Consider the following 8,021-nt stretch of genomic DNA (forward strand, 5'->3'; position numbering starts at 1 on the left):
TGTGTGTGTGTGTGTGTGTGTGTGTGTGAAATTGTTATGCGTGTATTTCTGGATGTGTGTCATTGTAATATAAAGAATATTGACCACTGAGGAAGGCCCGAAGGGGCTGAAATGCGTATGGTCCTTAGGTCAAAAGGTTTTACCCATCAATTGTATTTGTATAACTAACTTGGTCGTATAGCCTTTGAAGTCCAAGACATAGACTATTTCTTTTAACTGCAGTATGTTTTAGCTATGTGTACACCCTAATATTTTGTATTTTTTATAATATAGTTGTTACCTTGACCCTTTTACTGACAGAGCCTGGTTGCCTGGCAACAGGCACTGAGGAGAAAGTACAGTTGGCAGCTCTGATTAGGGAAATACCTGGAGATTTGGGGGGTAGATCCTGTGGAGGGCAGCATTGGGGGGGGATGGAAGGACAGCAGGGGATAATGCCATAGGGTCTACCCTCCAAAGCAGCCATTTTCTCCTGGGAAACTGATCTCTGTCATCTGGAGATGAATTGTAACAGCAGGAGATCTCCAGGTCCCACCTGGAGACTGGCAACCCTAGGGGAAAGTCAGCTGCACAACAGGGGGTTGAAGAGAATGGTTTGATGGTTGCTGGTCCATCTCATTAGCCAGCCAGCCATGGTGGAGCCAAAAAGGAGAGAGAGTCATGTTAAGTTTATTCTGACAGGAAATTGGCGAAGCTGGCAGTGGGCAAGGGAGGGGGTTATGCTGAAAGTCTTTTGTTTTTTTACTGACAGAAGTTGGTTGCCTACCAACAGCCACTGAGGGGACAGTTAGTCACAGTTAGTCCCACACAGGAGCCAAGAGAAGTGTCTTCCTCAGAAGACAGTCCAGCTTTCCAGGAGCCACAGCTCGTTTCCTCTAGGCCAGACCCTCCCTGGTGCTGCCGCTGCTGCTGAAGGAAGGCGGGGGAGCCTTTGAAAGGCTCTGGGCAGCCTTCTCAGTGATGCAGCCCACTGAGCTATTGCCCTGACAAAGCGCTGGCCTTGTGGCCGAGGGAGAGGGGCCATGAGGGGCAGTGAGGGTGAGTGCTTCCCCTGCTCACTGCCACTCGCTAGGTCTGTCTCCTTCTCCCCTATGGAGGGGTTGCTGCTCCCTCGGCACAGCATCCATCCCCTTCGCCGGTTCCCTCCAGACTGAGAGCGAGACACTGGCTGCCAGCTCTGTGGGTGGGGCTGAGCCAACGCAGCAAGGCAATGCAGTCAGGGGATTAGGAGTCCGCGAGAGTGGCAGCAGAGCAGGCCAAAGGCTGTGGGAGCATGTCCAGGAGTCACACCAAAACAGCTTTATTATATAGGAGAGATGGTTTGAACTATTTGATTATATTGTTACTTTGTGATTTGTAGCCCACCCTGAGTTGCGGGAAGGGTGGGATGAAAATTGAAATGAATGAATAAATAAGCACTGAACACCATCCATTGAGAATGTTGCCATGCAGCCACTTCAGGTGGCATTACTAAAGACTCTTGCTGAACTGTGAAAAGACTGTGTCAGGGCAATGGACAGGACTGTAGGCCATAAGCAGTGCCCTTATACTGGACTAAAGGAATAAAGCCAGACGTGGACTCCTGGACCACAAGAAGCCTCCTGTTCCTGCATCTCCTCAGCCATGGCAGCACCAGAATGCAGACCCGCAGCCCTGACCTCCATGCATGCAGAAACTGCAGCAGATCACAGAGGGAAGCCGTGCTCTGCAAAAAGGACAAGATGTTCCTGCACAGAAGCCATGAAAAATCCCCTTCGCCATCACACAGGCATTTCCCCACCACCCCCCTCACGTATTAACATCAACAGAAAAACACACACATTCCTCTCCAGCCTAAAACAAAAGGATGTGCCCAATGATGACAATAGTGAGCCATCAAGTCTTCCTGCCGCCCATCAGGATAACGCAGCTGTCAAACATCTGGTCATTAATCCAAAGTTCCAGTCCTGCAACCTGATTGGTTCTCTTCCTTCTTTCCTTTGTCCACCCCCTTCTCCTAAGAGGTGTCACTCCTAGCCAAGCCATTACCTGCAATTGCCCAGCCATTAATCCCTTTTCTGCCCCATTCCTAGTTTTAAGTTTTCTTAATATCTCCAGGGGACCAGGGGACCAAAGCAGCCCTGCCTCACGTCACATTTGTGGTTATAAAAGAAGAGTTTTGTGCCATCTCTCTCTCTCTCTTGCTTTTACCTCTCCTAACTGCACCCTATCTTGCTAGTCCCATTCCTTGTGCAATTTGGGACCTCTCCACATGTGTTGCTTGTCACTTCCTGCTAATGCAAACATCTCTTTAGTTTTCCTCTCTGAATTCTTAGTTCTGTACTGAGTGTGTGTATGCTTGATTTTATGATTGTATGTTTGAAAATCCTTCAGTAAAGAAATCACTGCTTTAGTAATCTAGCCTCAGCATCTATTCCTGGGTACTGGGAACTTAGACTGTGATATCAAAGGTTATGGTCCTATAATTAATGCCTATTGCCATTTAATAATCATAATTCCCCACGTTTATTAATAAAATAAGGCAATTTGGCTAACAAGAAGGTCTTCTGTGGGAAGCATTCATTTTAATAGGGCTTGCACATGGGAGTGTTTTGGTGTATTGAGCCTCATCTTAATTATTGGTTAGATTGGGAGAAGTGCGGTATGGATTTTATGCCTCAATCACAAAAATGTCTTAGGCTTTCTTTATATTACTCCAGATTTTTCTTTAATCATTCAGTTATGGTGTTGCCATTGAATTTAAATTTTGCACTGTTATTTATTATGTTCATATATATGCCATATCAGGTTTACCCATTCTATTGCACTGAAGTCCTTTGTGATTAAGGTTATATGTAAGATGGGTGATTTATGATTTCATTACAAACAGATTCCTAAAGTATGGTCACAGGTCTTTTAGTTCCAGCTCTAGAGAAAAATGAAATTGATATATTGAAATCAACCCTCCTCATATATAATGGATTCTATGTCCATAGGGACACAAAGGGTAAAATAATGACCTAAGATTTTTGGAGAGAGGGATGAAAACCAAACGCAAGTAACTATTTAAAGTAAACCAGAGAAGAAATGAATGTGTAAATGGCCCATCATTGTTGACCTTGGGCAAGTTGCTTTCTTTTCATTTCTGATATATGAAAGAACATTAGCAGCCCATCCTGTCACTGTGGGGACTGGTCTGAAAAAGATCAGTACATTCTGTTATTTATCTAATATTTCTAAAATAAAGGACACAACAGTAAAAAAAAAAAGATTAAAATAATTAGACCTGCATAAATGTAACACAAATACAAGATTAAATCCACAAGTGGGGGCTTGCCAAGGACTCATGGGGGACCTAATTTCTCTGTTCCTTTTCTCCCTTCTGCTTTTCCTTTCCATCTCATTGGCAGTGCCTATAGCGCTTTCCATCTCTTCCACTTACCCACCTACCTGTCTTTTACTGTCTCTCACCCTGGCAGCTTTTGGCCCCATCCTTCCCTCACCCACCCATCCATCTTTTTCTGTTATGTCTTCAGTTTCTACTTCCCTTTATCTTTTGTTTCTTCCCCCTCCAGTTTTACATCTCCTCTTTTACTTATCTCTGGCCTTTCTCCCCTCTCCCCAGCAATGTTCCCTCTAAGCTGTGGAGTCTTGTGAGCAAAAACTTTACTTTGTGAGCTACTGCCATTAAAGTTGTGAGCAAGCAATTTGGCTACTGCATAAATTAGTTTGCTCTGGAGCCCTCCTTCCTGAGCTAAGACAAAAATGTGTGAGCTGGAGGCCAAAAAACTGTGAGCTAGCTCACACTAATTCAGCTTAGAGGGAACCCTGCTCCCCAGTACTCACTCTGAGCCTCAGAGTCTGAGGCTTGGTTGCAAGTTCCCTAGCAACTCCCAAAATGGCCATTAAGATCTCACTATGTAGTTTCAAGCCTTCAAGGCCACTAGGCAGATAGCAAAGGCAGAGGAGACGTGGGGGTGGAAGAGGGTGCCGGGTAGGATGGAGGAACACAGAGGCCAGGCACCCCCTCCCACATTCCAATGCATGGCAGCTTCAGCTGACATTCTGCCCTCCCGAAGGCCCCCCCCCCACCAGCCTTCCCAGGAAAAGAGGCATGAAAGTCCCAGACCAAATGAGGGGCGTTGACATCAGAGGCCTCCACCCATTCGTGATGTTCAGGACCAAAGCCCAACCATTCCACAAAGTAAAACAGAAGGCCCCACTTCATCTTCGAATCTAAGATGCGGGTGATCTCAAAATGTTGCTTGCCATGCACTATCGGGGGGGGGGGACGGAACATTGAGGACGCCAGACATTGGGCCCCAGATCTTTCTTTAAGAGACTGAAGTGAAAAATAGGATGCAGATGTTTAAGAGTTTTAGGTAGGGCCAGCTCCACAGTGACATCATTTATCTTTTGAATAACTGTATACGGGCCCACATACTTCTACCCCAACTTCATGCTGGGCTGCAATCCTTTGATGTTTTTGGTGGAGACATACACAGAATCTCCTGGATTAATCTCCCATCCCACAGTCAGTTTTTTGTTGGTTTGTGTCTTATAAGCGGCCTTAACTGCATTAAGGGATTCCACCACCAGGGGCCATGCATTCCTTAGGTCCTTGCACCAGTCTGCCATGTCCCCGCAGGCAACGATAAAGCATCCAGGAGCAGGAGGGGTGCCCCCTCATAGCCATACACTGCTTAGAAAGGAGAAACACCCATAGACGAATGCACCACATTATTGTAACAATATTTGGCAAACAGCAGTAGATCCACCCAATCATCCTGTTGGTAATTAGTGAAACACCGTAGAAATTGCTCCAAAGTCTGGTTGACCCATTCCGTTTTCCCATCAGTCTCTGGGTGGTAAGCACTACTAAAGGCCCATTTGGTCCCCAAGGCCACCATTAGTTCCAAAAAAAACTTTGCCACAAATTGGTCCACTAGGGGTCTCATAATTACATTTCTATTTTCTAAAATGTCTGTTTTGAGTGCTGCTAAGCCAGCATGCAGATCCAATTTTGTCAGGGCTTCTTGTGAAGTTACCTCAATAACAGAGCTGGCCGCCATGTTGCTTGCTGTAACTGCCGCCTGTGGAGATTTCTTAACTGCTTCTCCTGTGTTCAGGTAAGCTGTTAGAGGCTTAGAAATTACTGAATGTGATCTAACTTTAGATCCACCAGCCTTACCCATACTCTGCAGCGTAAAAATTTGGACTTTTCTTTAGTTATTGAGCCGGTCGGGGGGGGGGGGATTAGAGACAGAGACAGAGTCTCACCCGTCCGCCATAACTGTCGCCCTTAATGGAATCCACTATGTAGTTTCATGAGGTCTCAGTGGCACATTTTTCTTAAGGAAGTAGATATTGCTTCTGTGATTTTGGGACTTTTCTACTCCCAAACTCCAGAGGACGGTGGAAGACAGGAGGACCTGGCATGATGTGGTCCATGGGGTCGCAAAGAGTTGGACTCGACTGTGCGACTGAACAACAACAATACTCCCAATATATATCTTTTTACATTTCATACTTTCCCGCAAAACGGGGGCTTCCACCAGGCTTGGAGAGCAATACCCCCATTTGTCCATAGTCTTGTTCTGTGTGTTTTTTGATCCACTCTATGGCCTGGTTCAGAATTAGATATGATGATATAACAACCCACAGCGTAGCTGCAACTGGTCAAGCAAATTCAGGCAAACACCGCACTGAGGTGAATGACTACAATGGACATTAATAAACACAAGCAAAAGGGGCCATTGGAAGTCATCATGCTGTAAATAAACACTGTAAATAAGGTGTAGGCTATTCTAGTACTGTAGGAATAAACGAATCAAGCTGTCTTGTTTCAGAGACTTTTAAATTGCAGGTGACACTAATAACATATTTTTGTTTCAAATTCTTACTTGTGAATGTGGTGGAGCACTCTGATGAGTCAGAGAGAGGACACAATTGCTTAAGAAGTATCTCAGCAATTAGTATTTCTACTTACATGCTGAGGCAAAAGAAATCCACATCTAGTTAGACTTTTACCATGTGCTAACATTTTCGTTTTTGAAAATCATTTTATTAAATGTTCAGGACATGATCCAATCACTAAACACTTATTTGTAGATCTCAGGTAGCCGGTGCTGTGACCAGTGTTCCCTCTAAGTTGAGTTAGTGTGAGCTAGCTCACAGTTTTTTAGCCTCCAACTCACAGATTTTTGTCTTAGCCTCAGGAAGGATGGCTCCAGAGCAAACTAATTTATACAGTAGCCAAATCACTCACTCACAACTTTAATGCCAGATGCTCACAAAGTAGGATTTTTGCTCACAAGATTCCACAGCTTGGAGGGAACATTAGCTGTGACTACAAGAGACTCTGAAGAACTGCCTGTCAGAAGAGATAATACAGAACAAGATGGATGCAAATGAAAAAATCACAGTTAGCAAGAGTTTGAAAAATATTCTCAAATAATAAGCTTGGGAACAGGAGGATCCCTAGGTTCTTTACATACTGTTGGTACATGCATAACACTGCTAAAGATAATGTGATACTGCATTGTCTTTAAAAGAAAAACCACACATTTGCATAGTGCTGCTCCAGAATAACACAATTATTGAATCCTTTGCTAATGCTAATTGCCAGAAGGTCCTGGGTGGTGTCCCATTGTGGTCATCAACAATGAAAAGACTAATTGGCTTTCTGCTTCTTGTGGGAGAACACCTTACTTTTCAAATACTAATTGAGAGAGCAGAGAAAATGTAGTGACAACACTACAACATTCCTGACCCTCCCAATAACATGAACATAAACATTCCTGACCCCCTCTCCCCAGGAACATGATTGGAAGAAGAGCTGGCATTTCCCTCCAGAACAACAGTAAGCAGCTATCACCCTGGTATCTATGAAAAATTGGCCAATTTAAGAAGATTCTTTCTCAGCCTCTTAACTCCACTCTTTTGATATTACTTTTAATTGCTGGGTACTAGTATTGCTTTAATAGGAATAATTTAATCATAAAATTGTTAATTTAGGTTTAGACTATTGATAATATATTTTAAGTGCTAAATTTATGTCCTCATGTAATCCCTTTAGATCTTCTTCCTTGTTTCGTGTTAGATTTAATAGTGACTCATAAGAACTTAGATTTTGTCATAAGTGAATTTCTTAAACCTTGGAATATTGTTTATGTAGCCAATAGTCCTACTTATAGTTTCATTAAAATTCTAAATTGCTCTGATCCAAAGCAGGTTTGGATAGCTAGAATGCTGGGAAGCACATACTTTGAATTTAGGGCAGTTTATACTGCCTTTTCTAATCTGCATGTAGAAAAAAATAGCTGTTGGGAAGAAGAGTTCTAGTCTAGCATTCTTCCAGAGTTCTAGTCGCCTTAGCTCAGCTCTAGCATTCTCCTTTTTGTTCAGCTTTTTAAAATTTGGTTCAGTATTATGTGGTTCTGTAGCCTTGACAAAGATTAGCCATCCCAGTGAGATCTAGGTGTTAATGATAAGCCTGTGGTGAAATCTAGCAAAATCAACAATTTTTTTTGCTTGTTTAACAAGATATAACCAGAAATAGTGGTGGAGGCGGGGGGGGGGGGGGGGGGGGGTGCTTTCCCTCCATTTTTTCCCAGAGAGGTTAGGAGAGTTTCAGGGAAGAGAAGGAGGAACAAGTGAGGGAGGAGAAAATGAGATGTGCCCTCCGTAGGTCCTTGTGGGCCCCTGGCTTATAGCAGCAGCAGCAGCAGCAGCAGTAGTCACAGCAGGAGGAGGAGTAACAATATCCCAGGACTTTTAAATGGCTGATTTCTAACCCTCCTGCTGTTCAAATTCTATAAAACAAAATAATAAAGATATTTGCTCTGATCTCCTATCATGCCAGCATATGGATGGAGATGTGCAACTGAATGAGCATCCTAATAATACAGCAAGGATAGGTGACATTTGCATATTGAATTTATGGTTATTGTTACTGTTCAAGCAAGTAAAACATCTATGGAATTTAGTTTCTGTATGCAGGGGTTGGTTACAAGGATCAAACCACCCCTGTGCTGAAAGAT

The sequence above is a fragment of the Gekko japonicus genome, unplaced genomic scaffold (assembly GCF_001447785.1).
Source record: "Gekko japonicus isolate JY-2015 unplaced genomic scaffold, Gekko_japonicus_V1.1 scaffold2182, whole genome shotgun sequence".
NCBI classification, from domain to species: domain Eukaryota; kingdom Metazoa; phylum Chordata; class Lepidosauria; order Squamata; family Gekkonidae; genus Gekko; species Gekko japonicus.